Source organism: Hemicordylus capensis, chromosome 1 (genome assembly GCF_027244095.1).
Source record: "Hemicordylus capensis ecotype Gifberg chromosome 1, rHemCap1.1.pri, whole genome shotgun sequence".
Taxonomy (NCBI): domain Eukaryota; kingdom Metazoa; phylum Chordata; class Lepidosauria; order Squamata; family Cordylidae; genus Hemicordylus; species Hemicordylus capensis.
In genome coordinates this window covers 363994508-364001346 of record NC_069657.1, presented here as the reverse complement: position 1 = coordinate 364001346, position 6839 = coordinate 363994508, and the positions used below count along the sequence as shown (strand labels likewise).

General features: G+C 41.9%; 1 long non-coding RNA gene across 1 annotated transcript; it reads left to right on the top strand.

The window, feature by feature from the left end:
* The first annotated feature begins 746 nt into the window (after nt 1-746).
* LOC128321916 (uncharacterized) lies at nt 747-4730 on the top strand. The gene is made up of 2 exons (XR_008305523.1): nt 747-832; nt 4494-4730. It is a non-coding gene; the product is annotated as an uncharacterized LOC128321916 (long non-coding RNA).
* The last annotated feature ends 2109 nt before the right edge of the window (nt 4731-6839 follow it).

Sequence of the window (6839 nt, the reverse complement as noted above, 5' to 3'; positions counted from 1 at the left end):
TGGGCCGTTTTGAGTGTTCCGAGCTTGGAACAGAACACCCCTATAAAGAGGGTCCTGTTCCAAGCTCAGAATGAAATAAGATTGTTCTGTTTGGAATGTTCTGAGTGTTCTAGCTTTTTTTAATATAAAAAAATTCAGATAGTGAGGGGGGAGCTGGGGGTTGGTGAGAGGTACCTTTAGCATTAAATTAATCCAAGCACTTACAGGTACCTTTAACATTAAAGTAATTGAAGCTCTTCTCTTACCAGTGGTTATGCCGCTGGGCTGGGCCAGAACTGCAAGCCGGCACTCTGGCTGGCATCCCATGCAGTGGTGATGGAGCATGTCCAGAGTTCAGCTGCTCTCCACACATGAGTGGAGGCCATTTGCATGGCCAGCGCAGCATGTGTTTCTGACCATGCAAATGGCCTCCAAGCATGCACCTCCAGAGATGACCTCCAGAGATGTGCCACTGCCATGTGGGGTGCTGACTGGAGCACTATGGCAGCAGCAGCTTGCAGTGGCAGCCTGGCACATTACTGCCGGTAAGAGAAGAGCTTTGATTACTTTAATGTTAAAGGTACCTGTAAGCGCTTGGATTAATTTAATGCTAAAGGTGCCTCTCAACGCACTCACTATCTTAATTTATTTTTAAGTGGGAACACTTGGAATATTCTGAACTGAATGAGCTTGTTCCATTGAAACACTAGGTTGTCCCAGTGTTCTGGTTGTAACAATCAGACTGTTTTGCATTCCATTCAGAACTCAGAACACAAAAGCCATGCACACCCCTAACAGAAAGTAGTAGCAGCAGGAACAGGAAAGTACCTGCCCTGTCAGACCTTGGCTGCTGGTGAGTTGGTCTAGATCTAGAAGTGATCTAGAAATCTAGATCTACCTGTAGAAGAACAGAACCTTCTAGTTTCAGATTGGAAGGAGGCATGACCCAGAAGCCTATATAGGGAACATGACCAGACCTGCTCTAGCCTGCAGTGCAGTGGGTCTTCTTTGAAAGCGTGGCTGATTTCCCTGCAGTACTCTCCTTTGGCCAGAGCTGAGTGGATGTGCACAGGCTGTGAATCATTGCTTCACCTCCCTCAGGTTAGCTTGAGACCCACTGGAGGTTTGAATCCTGACAACACCTTAATAATGAAACAGTCTGGTAGCTCCTGCAGGCACAAACTGAACGGAGGATTTTGCTTAACGCAAAATTAAGTACACAGGCTAGCTACTTAATGCAGTTCATTACTAAGTCTTTGTGACAACTGCCCTTCAAAGTTGCCTGAATCTGTCACCCAAAATGGAACACTGCATCATGATGAATCTGGGCTTGTCATAGCTCTTCCCCTCCCCACCAGCAGAAGATATTTCTCTTTGCATGCTCCCAAATGCACCAGTTATACAGTGATACTGTCACTTAGCAACCATTTTTAATTTGCCCAGAATCAACGGGTCTTGTTTTGTTATATAAACTGAAGTGCCATCAATATTTTACAGCCACTCATGTAATAGCATGATGATATATAGTGCCTTGTTTTTTAAATTTTTTATATGGCCAGACATACTTCTTCTGAAGCAGGCAGATGTGCAGCTATTATATGGTCAGCGATAAACCTTGCAGGAAGATTGATATATTTTAAGGACATGGTTGCTGACTGAGACATTGATGACAGTAATTCCTTCATTCGCTCAGTTGATACATGGTGATTATTAAGAAAAACCAATTGGCTGATTAGAGAGGTGAAGGATACTCCATGATGATGATGAGATGTTTTACATAGGCTCTGAGTACAGCACAGGAGTGCAGCTGAGCTGACACAGCTGTTACCAAATACATTGCACATTCTTACTTAGCTTGTCAGGGGTGCCGCACAGTTGAAGTGGGCCGTGGGACAAAAAAATGAAGATTGGCCTCGACCCTCTCACCCCCCCTTCTTTTTCATAGGGGTGTGAGGGGAGAACAAAGAGCAAGCTCACTCAGCTGGTGAGGCCCCTCTCCCTCAGGGACATTTGGCATCCCTCTCCCCATTCATTGCAGCTAGTGTAGAATCCCAGGGAAAGACCTGGGGTATGCAAGGACAAGGCAGTGGAATGGAATCAAGAATATTAATAGTTGAATGTAATAGAGGTTATGTCCAGAGAGGCAAATACAGACTGCTTTTCAGTGCTCTTGCTGTTGGCTTTTTGTTAACCCTGCCTCTACTCCAGGACAGGAATACAAGTAACTAAAGCCCCATCAAAAGCTGGCCTGGATCAAGGAAGGGGTTAACCAAAAACACCACAGCTACACCCCTGTAGCTCATATTTCACATATCCAAGAGGTTTAGTAAATGTAGCTAGTTGAGACTTCATACTATTCCTTTTAATTTATTTCACTTTTATTTCTCCTTTCCGCCATGAAGTGCAATGCCATCTCAGCATCCATTGTTCCTGTCTCCAGCAACCCTGTGAAATGCTTTAGGCTGGTAGAGTGTGACTCATCCAAGGTTTTGTAGCAAGGAGACTCATATCAGATTAAAGTCTCCATTGAGGAGCAAATGGAGACCATGCCATGTGATGGCAGCAGACCTGTTGGTTTAAACCTGGGCCTCCCACTCCAATCATATATAAAAGGTGTGTGTGTGTGTGTGTGTGTGTGTGTGTGTGTGTGTGTGTGTGTCCAATATTTAGAATGAAAGAGACAAATGAATTGCAGCCTCCCTCCCAAAGTCACCTTTCCTTCAGTTGGGCTCCAATACTGGAAGAGAGCCCAGCCCAGCTGGGAGAAATGGTCTGGGGCAGGAGAGAAAGGATATAGGGGAGCAGCCCCACAGATGTGGGGAGGGTTCAGTTTTCCTCACAGGCATACACTCTTTTGTTCTAAAAATAAGACCACCCACTCCACTTTATTTGTGATTGTGGCTGCAAATGTGTATACTTTGAACCAAAGTGGATAGCTGAATCTTATTCTCTCTGGTACATAAAAAGCTTCCTTATACTGGGTGAAACCATGGGTCCACTTAGGTCAGTAATATCTCTGCTGACTGGCAACAGCTCTCTAGGCTTTCAGGCAAGGGCTTTCCCTGTCATACTCAGAAATATCACAGATTGAACCTTGGACCTTCTATAAGCAAAGCATATGCTCTACCATTCGTTGTATTGTATTTGCCATATCGTATCATATCATACTGTTGACCCACAGCCAAATCCCCAGGCCTGATTCTCTGACTCAATGCGACATTACCCACACATTCACACTGACTTAGCAAGTCACTAATGGGAGAATGTGTCCCCATGCAATTGTTAGCTACACTGTCGACTTGTACCATATGTGAGACAACTCTCCACCAATGGAAAATCTTTCATCATCAGAATTCTTGTCAGTTTTTAAATGGGGGAAAAAATCACATACATACAAAGGGCTCTACCTGAGCTATCAAACTTTTTCCAAAGTTCCATGACACTTAAGCTGGGTTTGCCACCATTTTGAGCTGAGATACATGGACAGTATATAACTATATAAGTATATAACAGTATATAAGTATATATATATATATATATATATATATATATATATATATATATATGTATATAACAGTATATAACTATAGATAAAGTTTGTAAATGTGTGTATGCATATGTACACACTCAGAGCCTATGTAAAACATCTCACCATAATAATATATGAGTTGTAAATTATATTAAGGTCTTTAATAACAACAACATTTAACTTAACATATTTACTATAATGTGTAAAATCATAATATCAAGGATTAATATGGAAACAAGGGCTTGTTTTGCAGAAGAACAGCCATGGTTGCATGGGAAATGTCCTTGTCTAAGGCAAATGCCTTGAACATAAACAAGCATTTATACATTCAAATGATTGTGGGTTTGATAACTGTAAAGCTGGGGTTTAGCCTGGTGCGCTTTAGCCAATTGAACCCACCAGCAGAGACCGTTTAAAATTCTTATCTCTGCAGAGTAAAATAGCAAGACCATCCTGGGAATTGGGTTCACAAAGCAAGGCAGTACAAAATGGAGACTTCCCTGGCTTATATAAAAATGGATACAATTTTAGCACATGAAGCAATAACAACAGAATTGACAGGCAGTCCACAATACGTCATCATATTAGTGCTTTGAAGAATACAACCCTCCTTTGTTAAAGACTTAAATTGTTAGTTCCCTACTGAGCTAACCCTTATCCGAATTCATTCCCACCATCTGGACACTGAATATGGCAGGAAGGTGCCTCACTTGGCAATTTGTTGCAAGTTTCCAAGGTTGTAAAAAGAGGAGGGAGTGAGAAACTAGATAAATGCTGACCAAATGGTCTTTTACATGCTGGCAAACAACTTAGAAAATGGTTGAGAAGCTCCTGCTGAAAGCAGGAATCTAAAATGGTGTTACTAATGCTAATTTACAGGTATCAGGTTTTTATACAGGATAAATTCAGGGCTTAAAAGTGTGTGTGGGGGGGTGAAGGATGAGAGCAAGTTAGTTTTTTTGTTAAATATTTCTGTTTTCAACAGCTAAAGAAAGCTGCAGATTCTGAATAGTACAATCAGCCGGTCCCCAGAATAGAAGTTACAATAGTTCAACTTGGAAGCAACAAAAGGCTTCATCAATCACATCGATGTTGCTCTGTTTGGCTGAACACATCTCTCTCTGGCATTAGTTTGGAAACCTGGACAGACATGACTCATGAACATCTCCCAACTTGTTATCAGATTTAAAGGACAAATCTGAAATGCATCTTTCTCAAATTTCTGAATGGTGGAATCATATTGTTGTCCTCATTGAGCAGAGACATGCCATGTATCCAGAAACTCGTTACCATGATTTGCTAAGGCTTCTTATAATCAGTGAGTAGAGCAGGCTTTTGTTACTGTTGGCAGTTGGTGGCATGGCTCATTTTTCTTAATGGCAAGGCATGATCACTGGCATCTTCACGTTCTAAGAACCTTTAAAATATTCTAAGAACTGCAGGGCTTTTGTTCTCTCAAACTCATGTGTCATCACTGAGGTTTTGCACAGGGAGAATATTTCCTTTGAGGCAAGTGATTCTGTCTTTCAACTTCGGGAAGGGCCACAATAAAGTTCCTTGCAGGAGGTCTCCATTCCTTCAGGAATGTTACTTCTGACGGCACTTTTTGCCTTACCTCCTTCAGGAAAAAGCTGGATCTTGAAATGCACTGGGACCAGTGTTCCCTCTAACAGGGATTTGCAGATACTGTTGACTACAACTCCCAGAATCCCCAGCTGCAATGGCTTTTGTTTGGGAATTATGGGAGTTGTAGTCAACAACTTCTGGGAATCCCTGTTAGCGGGAACACTGATTGGGACTGCTAGACCATTTTAATTTTTTTTTAATAGTCTCCTGTATCCAGAGAATTCTAGTTTGGGTCCCCCACCCCACTCCCTGGTTTGTGGTGCTGCCCTCTTGTTTGTTTGTTTTGCCTGCTCTCTAATGCAATTAGGGACAGTTCCAGATTGTGTATACAGCACTGCCTACACATGGCAACTTGTACAAGTATACTGTATAGGCTGTGTGATCACAGGACCAAAGTATATGTGGAGGTTGGGCATGGGGACAGCAAGTGTGATCTCTATCCACTCATCCATTGTACAAGGCTTCCAAACATTTGAAAAGGGCTATTGGGTTAGGCAACGTGGTCCTAATGTTGATAAACTATGATTTATTTGCAAGATCATTCAGAACAGGGCATAGGAGAAACAATGCATTCCATCTAACAATGAAATCCGGGACATTTCTGTGAATGTGTAACTGACAGGCAGGATATCCAGTTCTGATGACAAGCATGCCACAAATGGAAATTATAAAGCGCATACAGAAAGTTTATTCCAGATTATCGAAGCAGATGAGCCAAGCCCATATCCTCCAACATTTTGTAGATAAAAACTAGGATACACTTGTAACAACTACTTCTCATAACAGGATTACTGCCCAAGGTCCCCACTCACTAATACACACCGCTGAAGACTGGATTCTGGATTCCACCCATTCTGTGCCGTGTACTGCATATGCTAGTACCTTAATGCTGTGCACTCATTTGCATGCAGGTGCACTATCAACATGATGCAGCCACCCACTGTCTTGAAGATTTAATTTCTGGAGACACTGGGGAGGGAGATGAATCCTGAAGAATGACAATTCTAGTAACTCAGTCTAATAACTGTAGTAACTCAACTGCCTAGAGATGTACATATCAGGAGGTATAAAAATATGATAAACAAATAAATAAATAAATAAATAAATAAATACACAAAAAAGTATCTTGAAGAAGCAAAAATAGGGACAAAATGGATCAGATTCCAGAAAATAGGCACTGACCCTGGTAAATAGGGACAGTTGGTGCAAATAACCATGATCCCTTATGTATCTAGATCCCGAATGATTAAGGTTTTTATTGCTAAATAACATTTTCTTGACAGCTGTCTGGGAAACTATATTCCAAGGTTGCAATCTAGCTAACACTCTTTTAAAAATATGTTTAAAACACCTGAATCTTGAGGCTCCAGGTGGATAAGAAAGGAAAGGTTGTGCTGTTGAGTCGGTGTTGACTCCTGGAGACCACAAAGCCTTGTGGTTTTTCTGGTAGAATACAGGAGTGGTTTACCATTGCTTTCTCCTGAGCAGTATGAGATGATGCCTTTCAGCACATTCCTATATCGCTGCTGCCTGATACAGGAGTGTGCCATTAGGTGGCTAACCAGGTGGATAGAAATCCATAAAAGCATATAAAAGAACCAGGTGTGTGTGTGTGTGTGTGTGTGTGTGTGTGAGAGAGAGAGAGAGAGAGAGAGAGAGAGAGCTTAAAGCTTAAAGCAAGCACCTATCTCCTCCATCTCCAGCC